We start from the raw sequence: 15,793 nt of genomic DNA, 5'->3' as shown, positions 1-15,793 counted from the left end.
AGAAACAATAAATAAATGGGTTTCCTTGTTTTATTATAATTAAACATAAAATTAGAAAATATTATTACTATAACAACTATTTGCTAAAATTACATTGAAAATATTAGAAATTATTTTCGATTGCAATTCCTCCCAAAATCTAATTACCAGTATTCTTCAATAAATTTTGTATTATTCAAAATTGTTACAATAAAAATATTTTCAATATTTTCTTATTTTTCAATTATGAAAAATCACTTAATAATTAAATTTATGCTACAAATGCATTATATGACTAGATATTCCGAAGAAAATGATAGATTCAATTAAAAGGAAAAATTGACTTGCTATTCAATATTATAGTAAATGACTAGAATGTGTGTGATTTAGGAAAGAACATCTGCTATACAATGTCTCTAGTGATAATTTTACTAAATTCTTCTTTTCAAGATAAAAATAACTACTTTCCTATGTCGTTTTTCATCCTAGATTAGATTATGAATATGATTTTATGCCCTAGTTTGTATCACAAATGTAATCTTGTACCCCAAACAAGATCATATGTCTAATCTCATCCTTAGTTCTAATTTTCTACAACTTTTTCTTTCTTTCTTTAGAAAATTCAACTATATATGTTTTTCATTTGATGTTTCAAATTAATCTCACTAATCCCTCATAAGAGGAACTAAGTGATTGATTTGATTATAGTAATAACATTAAGAAGAGTTAGGGGGAAGAAAGGAGGAGGATCAAAAAATGAATAATAGGACAAGAGGTGAAGATGATGAAATCTTGATTAATGCATTGGTGATTTAGTGATTACATCTCAAAATGGCTTTATAAAGCCATATATTTATGCATATAACTATTTATAATAATAACCACTCTACTGTAAATAAGTATCTAATCCATATTGATTATTAAACAATGTGATAATTCTATTTTGTTAACATTCCCTATTTATTACATTGTTCCTACAAATTTACCTCTACAAAAATAAACTTCACCTTGCTAAGATACCATTCTTTAATGAGAATAGGATAAATGAATTAATTAAATAAATAAAGATTCATTTAATTAATAGAATAATTAGGCTAAAATAATTAAATAAATAAAATATTTATTTAATTAGACTGGACAATTTTAAGTGTCTACATTTTGCCCCTCTTTGAGACAATGCAACTTGTCGCGTTGTTTCAAAGAAGATAAGATGAACTAATGCAAAGTTGCCCCAAGATGGGAATGATATGCCCCCTTGAGAGATTGGATGAAAATGTCTAAAAAGTTCACAGACAATCTCTCGATAAGAAAGAAAGGCTAGAATGGACTGATTGGATAAGATAAAGTGATAGAGTCACGGGATAAAGAAGACTGACTCGGGAGACTAGGGCTAGGGTAGTCTATAAGATAGACTATGAAGGGAAAACATCCTCATTGTCATCCACACATCCAAGATATCGGAGTGTAGAGATAGCAAAGAGCAATCAGCAGAGATGGCATTGGTGCACAGATTCGATCGTGTTCGCCAATTTCAAAGGCCAATAGATGCAGGAGAGCCGGTAAGTACTGCCAAACCTCCTTGTACTTTGTCCCAATAAATGTTGTCATAAATGTATGTTAGGTAGGGTAATAAATGCGCATTAGGTATGTCTAGAAAAATGTCAAGCGAGAGGAAAAACATTAAGGCATGTTTGCATTGGTGCCAGGTACATTTGTGTCATGAATGCGTGTTTATGTCTTCAAGGTCCAATCAGCAGTTTTATTTTAAACATACGTTGTCAATTGGATAAGTTGTTGAGAGGATACACTCAAGCAGGTGCTCTAGGGAAAACTAGAATAGAAGATAGGGCTAGCATTGACAATTATGTGATAGAACATACGTTGCCAATTAGGAAAATACTCAAGAGGATACACTCAAATAGAGGCCCTAGGATAGGATAGAATAAGGCACTTTGTGATGAATAGGGAGTACCAAAAAGATTGACAATTTTGTGATAGAACATACGTTGCTAATTGGATTAGGCTGGAATTGACAATTCTGTGATAGAACATATGTTGTCAATTAGATAAGCTACTCAAGAGGATACACTCAAGTAGGTGCCCTAAAAGATAGGATCAAAGCAGCACTTTGTGATGAACAGGGAATGCTACTAGGATAGAAAGCAGTACTTTGTGATGAATAGGGAGTACCACTAAGATTGACACAGTTGATTTGCTTGACTGCAGGAGTACCTACCTATGCTAGAGTCACGAGAGAGATTCCCTTCCACTTAGAGTTTGTGAGTAGAGCTGACATTCAAGGATAGAGTAGCAGTTGAGGTCATGGGTCTGCGATATATTCTGTATGTGCCTGAGTTTTTGGCAAACATGGGATTGCTGACTGCTTTAGCTAAGGGATGGCACTTAGAAACTTGCAAATTTCATTTACCAATGGGTGAGATGACAGTCACCTTAGAGGATGTGTACAGGATACTACGGATACAGATTGATGGGGAGTTAGTTCTGTACGATCAAGAGGGAGACAGGGATGCACTGAGACGAGTGTTTCAAGATCTAGGACTGGAGATGAGGGCTGGACACGTGGCTTGGGATACCATGAAATAGACAGGATTAGTGCTACCGACAGTATTGGAAGGAGTGATCAATGGGTTCCTCTATCCGGATAGAGTGACACAAGGGTTGGTTGTGGGATGGGGGAGGAGGATGAGCTACTATCCTTGAGGGAGATCTGCTAGGGACAAACAGATGAGATCTAGGATCTGGAGAGGGAGATAGCTGAGTGACACTGAGCGGGAGAGAGATCAGGCTATTCAGTGCTATACATAGACTGAGACAACACTGAGGGCAGGGAGGCAAGCAGTAGAGGACACAGGGGCTAGATACACCTATGTTCTGCGGGCAGTGGAGGAGATATCCTACTAGAGAGACCTATACTATGGAGCGGTGCCACCAGAGCAGTGAGTTAGGAGCTTCTAGAGACCATCGCGGATGATGACGACCCTTGGAGGGAGAGACAAGAGACAGGCATCTAGCAGTGGGGTCATGGGTCCTCCACCACCACCCAATAGAGGGGGTAGGAGAGATGATCCTGGGGCAGGTCCTTCCAAGGCTTAGACTCTGTCGAGGCTAGCCGACTTTGAGGGATGGAGTTCATCATAACCTTAGAGGTTTCTCTATGTCTCAATTTTGTACCACTTTGTATGATGTTGTAGACACCTTCGACTAATTGTACCCATATGTATTTTGACATCATTGTATCATGACACTTATGATTTTGATATATATATGAGATGATTCATCTTTGTGGCAGCTATATGCATGTGTACCTATGTGATGAGATGTTTCTATGTGATGCTTATGATATGGATGCAAATATGTACATGATGAAATGCCATATTTTTGTTCTTTTATGTTTTATATGTTATGCATGTGTAATTGTGGATGTATGCAATGCAAATGAATATGATAATGCAAAGAACTATTTACATGATGAGAATGTAAAATGTGCTAACATGTGTTGTGTGCAGGATGTGATGCAATTGTGCTATCTATATGTATGTATGAAATGCTTAATATGTGGCAATGCAGGTGCAAACTACATGAAATGCAAATATTTTTGGTGTCATTATACTCACTCATGTGATAGCAGGCTACATAGACTTGTAGCATCCTAAAATTGTGACACTTGCAATTTCGACTACATTTGAGTCTTCACGATGGCGGCACAACACTGAACCTGAATGGAGACCTCGAAACCTATTTACGATATCAAAAACTGCATCTTTTTGCACCTTGGCCTGATCCTCCTTGCACCCTATTGTCCTGGGAAGTGGGACCATGACGCCCAGCGCCCTGGTCCTTCAAGACCATGGCGCCCAGCGCCCTGGTCCCTCAGGACCATGGCGTCCAGTGCCCTGGTCCCTGTCCCTATTTTGGGCCCAGTCTCTTGTTGGGCATCGGGTCTTCAAGTTTGCAATTTGGAAAATAATGTTCCTAGGTTGGCCTAAGGTCGGAAAAATCAGTCTTCTAACCCTAATTGACAAGTATATAAACTACATTTCCCCTTTTGAAAAAAAGGAGGAAAAAATAGATGCGTACAAGAGGCGAAAGCGATATTCAAACATTCAAACATTCAAGCATTCAAGCATTCCTTCAAGAAATTGAGCATTCTAGGTCTCCATTCAAGGCTAGGTGTTGCATTCAAGACAAGGATTCAACCATTGAAGAGGAGATCAACCTACAACATACAACATACAACATATAACATACAACATCATTACACCTTCGCATGTAAGAATACAAACATTCTTACAACAAGGTATCAGTACTTGATTACATTACAAACATTTACATTTACAGCATTCTCATTTCTTGGTTAATTCCAAAACTAGGGTTTGACCTAAAGGCAAACCCCTAATCCCTAACCCCCCAATTGTCCTCTCTTCTCTGTGTGTAGGTTGTAGGTACGCAGCTGTAATTGAAGATCTGGAATCCTTGTGCAGAGACAAACAAATCCCCCTTCATTTTGCGGATTTTTCAGAGGACCGTGTGCACTCCGGGCGCCATCGTCCCATCAACTTTCGCTCAAACTTGTAGGACAGCATCGTCTCGACATTTTACTAATAATTCCAGGTCCGTAGCTTCATCCCGTGTCTCTATCTCTGTCTACAAGCAAATCTTTCCTACTTTTACATACACTCCTAATTCAATCCTTCTATCTACATTATTTACAAAAGAGGGTATCCTTGTTGTATCACCCTTGAAACTCATTTAGAATTCAATCTTGCATTGTGTGGGATTGGATCTTGTGAGTTTCAACCCCTCTTTTGAATGTAAAGTCTCTCCTAAGTGAAAACTGTCAATCCTAGTGACCTCCTTTCTCTCTCTTTGGAGTGGGGGGAACACCTAGGGTTCGATTTTCCGCTTTACATTTTGGTGAACCCGACGTGAACATCCTAATTCTGATTATTCATGGTTAGATCTGAAAATTTTGCTTCCTTAATTACATTTCCATGTTTGATCTTTTGCAAATTTTAGAGGTTAATTGCATAAAAACCCTAAATTTTCCTTTTAGTAATTGAGCTTGTGAAATTTTTAATTGTTAATGCTTGTTTTAGATCTACCCTTCTATTGCAAATTATCAATTCATATTTGTGCCTTAATTCTAAAAATTAAGTGGTTAAGTGTCAAAACCCTAATTTTTAAAACCCCCTTGATTCAACCTTTGACCGATAATTTCACTGATCAAAACACCTCCAAATCGGCTGTAACTTTGGATTCCGCAACAAAATCATAATATTTCTCATCCCTGAAAATTTTGAAAAAAGTTGCGAGGACCATGTGCACCCTGAGTGCCATTGTCCCCGACATTTTTTTTGAAATTTCGGGAGCTAGATCTTATTGTATTTTTCTGCTAGAATCTAGAATCTTGGCTGATTTCATCAATTCTAACACTTTCAAAATTAAAGTCAAAGTTGGTCTAGTGATTGCTTGGATTAAGGCTTCTAATTATTCAAAAATTGTTGAAATTGAAATTTTGTGTCAAAATTGTGTTTCTTACTATCCTAAATCTGAAAAGTGTGTTGGTATTCATTCAAAGTTTCAGTGCTTTATTCAAATATTTGCAATTTGTGACTTTTGAAATTAAGTGTTTGATTGCAACAACTTTGATTTCCGCTTTCAAAATTGAATTTTGCATGAAATTGAGTCAACTTGTAAATTTCAAAGCTTGCATTGCTTTCAGTATTCCTTCTAAAATCATAAAATTCAAAATTTCAGTTTCCCTCTCTTTTTCAAAATTCAAATTTTGCATTTTTCAACAATCTTGGTAGGATTCAATTTTGAGATTGCAACTTTAATTTGGCCTATCTACAGATCGTAAAATCACTCAATTTTTTAAGGTTAGCTTTAAAATCATCATAACTTTCATCCCTGAAAATTTCGAAAAAAGTTGCAAGGACCGTGTGCACTCCATTTGCCACAGTCCCTGACATTTTTTCTAAAATTTTGGGAGATTGTCGTGATTGCATTTAACAGCTTAAATCTAGGAGATTGGCTGATTTTATTGAAACTTGCTGCCTCTAAATTCAAAAATATTTTTAAAATTCAAAATCTTCTCTCCCTCTCTAGTGCATGAGTTTTACAACAATAAGCCCTACTTACACTATTCCCGTTAGACAAAGCCTTAGAATTAAGTCTTTCCAATGTTAATTACCGAGGAGATGGAACCTAATTTGAATGGCCTTTTTAACAAGGACACGGGCAATTCCTCTAATCCTCTTAATGATGAAGAAGCTCTCCATGAGGTTTCTATAGAACAACTTTCAAAATTGGATAACCAATTTGATGATTTTCAGAAATGGATGTCTCAAGAATACCCCGATAGTCAAGCTCTTTCATTAATTGAGGGTCTAAAACATATGGTTCAAAGTGATAAGAATGGAATTGATATTTTGCGTAGTATTGCACACATTGTGGATTCAAATGCGATGCCTATGAACAGTTGTGCCGAAACTTTAGGTTATACACAACCTCCTACTCAAGTCAATCATTCTATCCCTTTGACAACTTCTATTGCTGGTATACCTACTTTTACATCAAACATAATGACTACTTCAATACAAAACATTCCACTTATGATCACTAGTCATGGGGGCAATCCTTCCTCTTCAATCAACCCTCTTCCTTCATTCAATCTGACTTCTTCATTCATTCCTTCAATGAGTGTCCCTATTACATCTCCACAAATGAACATGACGCAAGGGGGCAATTCGTTCAACCATTCCATTCCTCCTTGTAGTGTTCCTTCTTTCCAATCATCTCCTATGACTAACTATCATAGTGTCCCCCCACCTTACTCCCAATCAATTCCTTCTTTCAATAACATAATACCTCCATCACAATCTAACACGTCTAATATGAACTCTTCGACTGAAGCGACCATTAACAATCTTGCACAAACTGTCTCTTCTTTACAGCAACAAATTGCCTCTATGAATCAATCTAAGTTTAGCGTGCCCCACATTTGATGTTGCGAGCCCACTTTCTCTTGACATTGTTTGAGCTATCCCCCCTAAGCATGTTGAAATCCCACAGTTGGAGCTTTATAATGGTAAAGGTGATCCTCTAACACATGTTAAGACCTTTCAAACAATATGTACCGATTTTGCTCATGACCAAAGGTTGCTTGCAAAACTGTTTACTAGAACATTAAGAGATAAGGCTCTACAATGGTATTGCTCATTGCCTTCCTGTTCTATTACTTCTTTCCAACAACTTGCAAATGCTTTTATTCAACAATTTCAAAACAATATAAGTCCTAAAGTTACTTTGATTGATTTAATGCATTGTAAACAAGGTGTTAAAGAAAAAGTGACTGATTTCATTGGTAGATATAAGCATTTGTGTGCTCAAATTTCTTTTCCAGTACCAAACAATGATATTCAAAGAATCTTTATTTCTAATTTACAAAAAGATATTAGAGAAAAACTTTTGTTTTCTGAGTTTACTTCTTTCCAACAGTTGTGTGCAACTCTTCACAATTATCAACTGACTGTGAGTCAAATGGAACAAGCAAATCCTATGGCTCCGAGTGATAAGGGTGATAGTAGTCAACAACCATTTGGGAAGTTTAAACCGAACAGAGGGTTCGTTAAGTTCAATGAAAACATCATCAACAACAATGTGAATGCAGCATCAGGTGTGCCTCCTATTTCTAAGTTTTTCAAGAAAGAAAGAAAGTTTACTCCTTTGAATGAATCATTGCATAGTATTATGAATAAGTTATTGGAACAAAATGTGCTTACTCTCCCTCCTATAAAGAAAATAGATCTTGCAAAGATTAATTCACCCTATTTTGATAACAAATCTTTTTGTCAATTTCATCATCAACCTGGGCATGATACTGAAAAATGTTTTTCTTTAAAGGGTAAAATTCAAGATTTGATTGATAATAATACTATCTCTATTTCAGGTGTGAATGATAAAGGCAACACATCTGTAGCTCTTCCTAACCAAAATCTTAAGATTTTTACTGATCCATTACCTTCTCATACCTCTAATGTGATTGAGACTAATGATTCCTCTTTCTCACCTGATGGTCTTGTGTCTATGACTTCGAATGTGATTAACTTTGTAGAGTAGCAGAAAATCCCTAAAGAACCTTCCATCACATTTGATTCCAGTGAAACTATCAGGGCACCTGATGGTCCTTTATATATAGTTGCAAAAGTCAAGAATACACCTTGCCGTGGAGTGCTTATTGATCCTTCTTGCATGGTTAATGTTATTACTAAAGAATTTCTTTTTACTTTGCAATTGAATCAAGTGATCTATGACAAAACAGATGTGGTTGTGAAATTATTTGATGCATTTTCTTCTCCTGCAATTGGTTCTATTACATTACCTATTGAGGTCCATAACAAATCCATTGATGTGAGCTTTGCTATTATTCCATCATCCGAACAATTTCGTGTGAAGCTAGGCTATCCTTGGCTATCTTCCATGAAAGCTATTGCTTCTCCTATTCACAAATGTTTGAAATTTCCCCATAATGGTGAAGTTGTAACTATCAATCATAGTCTCTTTAAACTAGCTGAAAGAACTTCTAGTGTTCCTATTGATTATTTTTGGCCTAAACAATTTCAATCTCTTCCACCGCAAAGTGATCATCTTTTCAAATCTTATCAAAAGTGGAAAAAAGATATGATCCTATCTCTAAGTGAACCTCGAACACCCAAACTTGATATTCCTATCATTCTTGAGAAGGAAGTTCTTCCTTTGAAAGATAAAACTAATCTCTTTCCTCAAGAAGATTCCCAACCCATTCCTATGGATGTGACAATGTCTATGTCTAATAAACTTTTTAAAAGTAGACCTATACCTCCTCGTCATGATGGACTTGGTCTCCTTCCTCAACCAAATATTCCTCCTCTATATGGAGCAGTTCCTCCTCCTTCCTCTTATAGAGAGAAGAGACCTTCTTCTTCTCCTATTATCCAACCTAAGAGACCACAACCTAAACACCCAAGTGATAAGGATGAGAACATTCCTCCTCCTCAATCCTCTCAACTTCCTACTAAGACTAGACGAAATTGTTCTGTGCGTGAATGCCAATGAAAGCGTCGTCTTAGAGCTCGTGCAACTGCTTCTCAAACTTTGTAATCCCCAAAAACACCTTCAGCTAGTATTATTCCATTTTCTCCTCAACCAAAAATTGAGCCAAAATCTCCTAAGCATAAGATGCATGATGGTTTTGATCTTGTGTAAGTTAAAGATCCTATTTTTATAAATCTTGATGATGATATAGATGAAAATGTTATTCATGATGAAAATGTTACTTCTCTTGCTTCTGATAGTGAATATGAATATGTTGATATTGATAACCATTTATCTAACGAATTTTCTAAAGCACTTATCCTAGCTCCTAGACAAGAACAACGTGGCTTGGAACATGAACATAGCCCTTGTTTGGATCTTGCGATAGCTCCATCTGTTGTGTTGGATGTTCGTCCTCTAGCGTGTTTCCTGCCTTCCCGAAATATTGATCAGCAAGATCGGGGGGTGGATGACGTGCTAGACTATTTAATTAGCACAACAGACTCTCTCCTCCTCTCTTGATATCTTTTGTTACTTCTTCTATGTGTTATTCTCATTCTTCTATTTGTTGTCCTTAGTGTTGTCTACTTGAGGACGATGCAAAGCATTGAGATCTTTTTTGGTCTCTCTCATGTTGACTCAAAAGACACATGTGTTCCCTTCTTCTAGGTGACCTTCCTTGATTGGGGAATGAAGAACAATTATGCATACATACATATGATATACATGAATTATCATACAGCATACTGACCCCAAGGAAAGCGAAGTCACCTCGTGATTTGTGTTTTGTGTCTATTATCCTTGGGTTTATCTCACACTTGGGGGGCTAAATCTTTGTGATAACATGCTCCTTTCCCTTCTCATTTCTTATGTGTATCACTACCTTAAAGCAATCACCCCCAATGAGGCATGTGTGATTGCTTTAACATAGGGGGCATACACTCCGTCCATATCTCTTCAAGATACTTGAAAATTTCTTGGCGAACTTAGCTTTGCCTTGAAAATTATTGGTATTTTTCTTGCATGACTCATAGTGAGGGAACCTTACTACTATCAGTCATGGTTCTCCCTCGTGATCTTTCCTTTTACTTTGTCAATCGAAGTCATAAGATCCTTAGTCCATTGGGGGCTTGGTGTATCTTGCCTCCTTGACGTGGTGAAAGTCTTTCAATATTGTTTCCTTGTACTTTATCGGAAGTATGGGCATACGCTTATACTCCCGCTAAAGTGGGGGCTAAATGTAGCATCCTAAAATTGCGACACTTGCAATTTCGACTACATTTGGGTCTTCATGATGGCGGCGCAACACTGAACCTGAATGGAGACCCCGAAACCTGTTTACGACATCAAAAACTACATCTTTTTGCACCTTGGCCTGATCTTCCTTGCACCCTGTTGTCCCGAGAGGTGGGACCATGGCGCCCAGCGCCCTGGTCCTTCAGGACCATGGCACCCAGCGCCCTGGTCCTTCAGGACCATGGTGCCTAGCGCCCTGGTCCCTCAGGACCATGGCACCCAGTGCCCTAGTCCCTGGCCCTATTTTGGGCCCGGTCTCTTGTTGGGCATTGGGTCTTCAAGTTTGCAATTTGGAAAATAATGTTCCTAGGTCAGCCTAAGGTCGGAAAAATCAGTCTTCTAACCCTAATTGACAAGTATATAAACTACATTTCCCCTTATGAAAAAAAGGAGGAAAAAATAGATGTGTACAAGAGGCGAAAGCGATATTCAAACATTCAAACATTCAAGCATTCAAGCATTCCTTCAAGCAATTGAGCATTCTAGGTCTCCATTCAAGGCTAGGTGTTGCATTCAAGAAAAGGATCCAACCATTGAAGAGGAGATCAACCTACAACATACAACATACAACATATGACATACAACATCATTACACCTTCGCATGTAAGAATACAAACATTCTTACAACAAGGTATCAGTACTTGATTACATTACACACATTTACATTTATAGCATTCTCATTTCTTGGTTAATTCCAAAATTGGGGTTTGACCTGAAGGCAAACCCCTAATCCCTAACCCCCTAATCATCCTCTCTTTTCTATGTGTAGGTTGCAGGTACGCGGCTGTAATTGAAGATCTAGAATCCTTGTGCAGAGACGAACAGATCCCCCTTCGTTTCGCGGATTTTTCGAAGGACCGTGTGCACTCCGGGCGCCATCGTCTCGTCAACTTTCGCTCAAACTTGTAGGACAGTATCGTCTCAACATTTTACTGCTAATTCTAGGTCCGTAGCTTCATCCCGTGTCTCTATCTCTGTCTACAAGCGAATCTTGCCTACTTTTACATACACTCCTAATTCAATCCTTTTATCTACATTATTTACAAAAGAGGTTATCCTTGCTATCTCAACCCTTGAAACTCATTTAGAATTCAATCTTGCATTGTGTGGGATTGGATCTTATGAGTTTCAACCCCTCTTTTGAATGTAAAGTCTCTCCTAAGTGAAAACCGTCAATCCTAGTGACCTCCTTTCTCTCTCTTTGGAGTGGGGGGAACACCTAGGGTTCGATTTTCCACTTTACAAGACTCAAGAACGATGGAGGTCAATCAAGAAAGGGGATGGAAGGTAGAAGATATGAAAGTGAAAGAGATTCTTTTGTGTTATCATCATTGAACTTTATTATGGAAAAATAGGTTATGACAATCGAGGCATATGTTTGACCCAGAAAGTCATTGTACCTCTTTGCATGGAGATAAGATAGTTGCAAACAAGGAATGCCCTAGTTCATTCTAGACCCATAGTGTCCTCATATCCTTGGACAAGTCATAGCATTACTAAGAGACAATCCACAGACAGCAAAAGAAAAATAGGTGACGATACCCCATCCTCGCCTTTCTAGTTAAAGACATCTTGGAAAAGCTAAAAGACATGTCACCAAAAGATAAATTCAAAATAAAACCAAGACTCGACACTAAAATCCACTGTAATCCTCAAGTTTAGTGTCTCTTATCACTTGTATAAGTTTGTTTGATTGTAGTCACAATGTTTACTTTCACAAAATGGATAGATAGCACTGAACCATAATGTTGTCTGAGTCTATTGAAAGATTTGATTTGTTGAAGCCCATTGTTATTGTTGTGTCTCATCTAAAACTGACTAAATCCATGAAACTGATACTTTATTGCAGAGAAGGCGGAACTTTATTACAAATTGGCAATGCAAATGTTGTTTTATTGCAGATTGTGCGTGGATAGACTGAAGAAAATTGGAAGAAACTGTACTCCTCGGAACATGTGATGCTCTCAGTTCCACAACCGTCATGAGACGTAGGATTTTCCTTAGCCATAGATAAGAGCTAATTTATTATGAATGGAAAGGGGTGAAAAGGGAGGTTTTTTATGAATGGCTAACCAATCTTAGGTAGATCAATAACAAGCCATGATGGGAATGGGTAAGTTTTTTATGAATGAATAGGTCATGAGTGTGTGCAAAGTGAAAGGATGAGATGGAATCCTGAAGGAGGGAGGAGCAATGTCCCTACACATGCTGTCGATGACCTGGTTTTCACCATGGTACTTGCCCAAGGCACCACTGAAGTGGTTTTCACCAATGGATGAAATGTTTTTCTTTACTTTTTTCAATTTTTCAATTTTTGTGTCACAAGGCGCCCGTTTGCCAGGTTTTCACCAAGTAACATTTTTTTTGTATTTTGGAATTGGGATACTCTGAAGAGCTATGTGTAAAACCTGCGAAGGTGCATGTTGTTGATAGGATCCTCCAAAGGTTCACCATCTAGAGTTGAAAGTTGATATGCACCAGATCCATAGGTTGTTGTAATGTTGTAAGGACCAAGCCAATTTGGTTCGAACTTGCCCTTTTTCTCTCTGTCTTGCTGATTTTTTGGATTCTCTTTGAGAACTAAGTCACCCACCTCGAATGTGTGATGTTTTACCTTATGATGGTAACGGCATTGTTCCTTGACTGAATGATGTGTAACTAGAGTGAGTTCCTTCCTTGATGAAGGAACTGAGATAGAATTACTAGCGTGTGGACTACGTAGGCCCGTATGCGTGTCACCTAAAGAAGTTTGGGCATTCTTGGTAACAAAGTCCTTCGAGGAAGCTCCATTAAAGGTCCATGATGTATCGCCAGAAGGGAAAGGATATGTGTAAGAGTTAAAGGATGGAGATAAGTCCAGGTGTCTTCCCTAATTGTTCTACAAGGTCATACTCAAGTTTGGTTGATGAGGAAGTGGTGTTTTTAGCTAGAGCACCTTGCAAAGTGAATTTACCTCGACGGGTTGTAACATTACATTCAGAGGTAGGTTCAAAAGAAGATCCAATGCCTTTTAGGACAATCTTGGGTCTTTGGGTAGAATTCTCAAGCGTTTTGTCCTTGATGATAATGGTAGAGACATAATTGTTTATTGAAATATCATTGACAATTGTATCAAAGTTATAGGATTCTCTTGTATAGTTGGTCTGCTCATCTATGGCTTTAGCTTTTCCCTTGTCATATTTTGGGAATGGTTCTTTAAACATTTCATGTTCTTGATTGGATGAGTTTCCTTCAATCTCAATGTCACCTCTATCAATAAGGTCTTGTATGATGTTCTTCAGTCAATGACAATTTCCTGTTTTATGACCTTTGCTCTTATGAAATTCACAATACTCATCATCATTCCACCAATTTGGTTTAACCTTTGGCTCATATGGAGGTAAATCTGGAATTTTTATAATTTTGTTTACCACTAGCTTCTTGAAAATTAATTCTAGTGGTTCTCCCAATGGGGTGTATTTCCTTCATGATTTTGAAGTTGTTTGAGTATTCACTTGATTGTTTGTAGAGCTTGATCTAGAAAAAATGATTTTCGGTCATACTGTATTGGCATAAACAACACCATCATTGACTGTGTTCTTTTTTTAATTCCAAAATCTTGGCTTTTCTTTTCCTTTAAAGTCCTCTTTGTTTTCTTTGAATATTTTGACGATGCGTTGCTCAATTAGGACCTTCTCTATCATTAAGCCTTTCTCAATGATGTCCTTGAAGATGGACAAATAAGATTTTCTTAGATCATAACCAATGTATTTGTTAACATTTTGGGTGAACATCTCTACCATTTGTTTCTATGGAATTTCACAAGAGCATCTGCTGGCTAGATTCCTCCATCTTTGTAAAAATGATGAAAAAGATTCTCCATCCTTTTGCTTGGTGTTGCACAAAGTAGTGAATAATTTGTCTATCTCTATGTTGTATAAGAAATGTTGGATAAATGCCTCTGCTAAGTCACCCCATGACTTAATTCCAGGTGGAAGTCGGGAGAACCATTCAATAGCTTGATCACCTAAGCTCGGTGGGAATAATCTCATCAAATATGTCTCTTCTGCTGCTACCTCAATGCAAGCTATGAAAAATTGTCTTATATGTTCCTTAGGATCCCCTTTTCCTCTGTACTTATCAAACTTAGGTGTCACAAAGTGTGTAGGAAATGGAGGCATTGGAATGCTTTTGTCAAATGGATAAGGACATATGTCTCTCATTGTGTAAGTTGGCTTCGGTGTATTTATGTCCTCCATTTTCTTTTGTAAGTCCTTGATTTGTTGTTCCAAATTGTTCTTAGGTGGAGATTGACTTCTTGGACCATACCCCATTCCTAAGGCATCTGGTGGAGGAGGAGCATGTTTCATATATGGATGATATTGATCATACACATGTTCATATGGAGGAGGTCTATAATGATGTTGCGTATATGGACCACTTGGTATAGAGTCATGGTGAGGAATTGAATATCTATTTTGTCCATCTATACCATACTCTACAGACATGTCATGAGTTTGTTCTGATGTGTTGCCCCCAAATTTGATGCAGGGTTTCCTTGTGTTGAAATTTTGATCATGCCTTTGGATATCCAATTGCTTTGGTGGTTGATCCTTAGCATTGGTATGTGATTGAGTATGATTTTTTGCATAAGACTTCCATAATGGTCTGCGAAGGTGAGTATCATATGCTTGACCATGTGTGTATGGGACCTCAAGTTTTTGAAACAAAGATGATGGTGACTTAGGCACAAGATGTGGTCCTCTATTGCCTCCACTATTAGGCCTCCTTTGATCCATGTTGAGGTGAGGTTGTTGCAAAGGTTGATTTTCCATTATTTGAGACATGTCAAAATCATGAGGGATCTTAGCTCCACTTTGTGCCATCACTTGTAAGAAATATTGTCTATCTCTTCTCATGATTTCCTCAACCAATCGATTGAAACGAGGATCCATAATGGAGTCTTCCACTTCTGCTGAATGTACAGAAAATTTGTCCATATTGTCATTGTGTGTATCATTATTGTTTGTAGTGTCCATGTTCTCAACATTTGGAATGTTTCTATAGGAATCCATGTCAGGTAATGTGGTATGATAAGAATTGAAAAAGATATCATTGTCATACTCACAGGCACTCATGTTTGCAGACTCTTGAGCCTCTTTAGCTTCTCTCCTAGATTTTTGGGAACGGGTTTCAACCATGAACTAGGTATTGACCAAGATGTGTGAGACTAGATGAAAATGGAAAGAGTATGGAATACCAAGAGCTAGATGGAATGTAAATGAATCTGAGGTGTACTTGCAATGTCCAAAGTGTAAGATGATGGGATGGTGTTAGGGATAGACTAGCCTAGTCTATGCTCTTGGATCCTTCCCTTGGATCACCTAGTGTTCTCTTCACACCCTAGGGTCTCTAGTAATTCCCTTGCTTAAGGAATACCCTG

The sequence above is a fragment of the Cryptomeria japonica genome, chromosome 5 (genome assembly GCF_030272615.1).
Source record: "Cryptomeria japonica chromosome 5, Sugi_1.0, whole genome shotgun sequence".
NCBI classification, from domain to species: Eukaryota; Viridiplantae; Streptophyta; class Pinopsida; order Cupressales; family Cupressaceae; genus Cryptomeria; species Cryptomeria japonica.
This window is presented reverse-complemented; position numbering follows the sequence as displayed.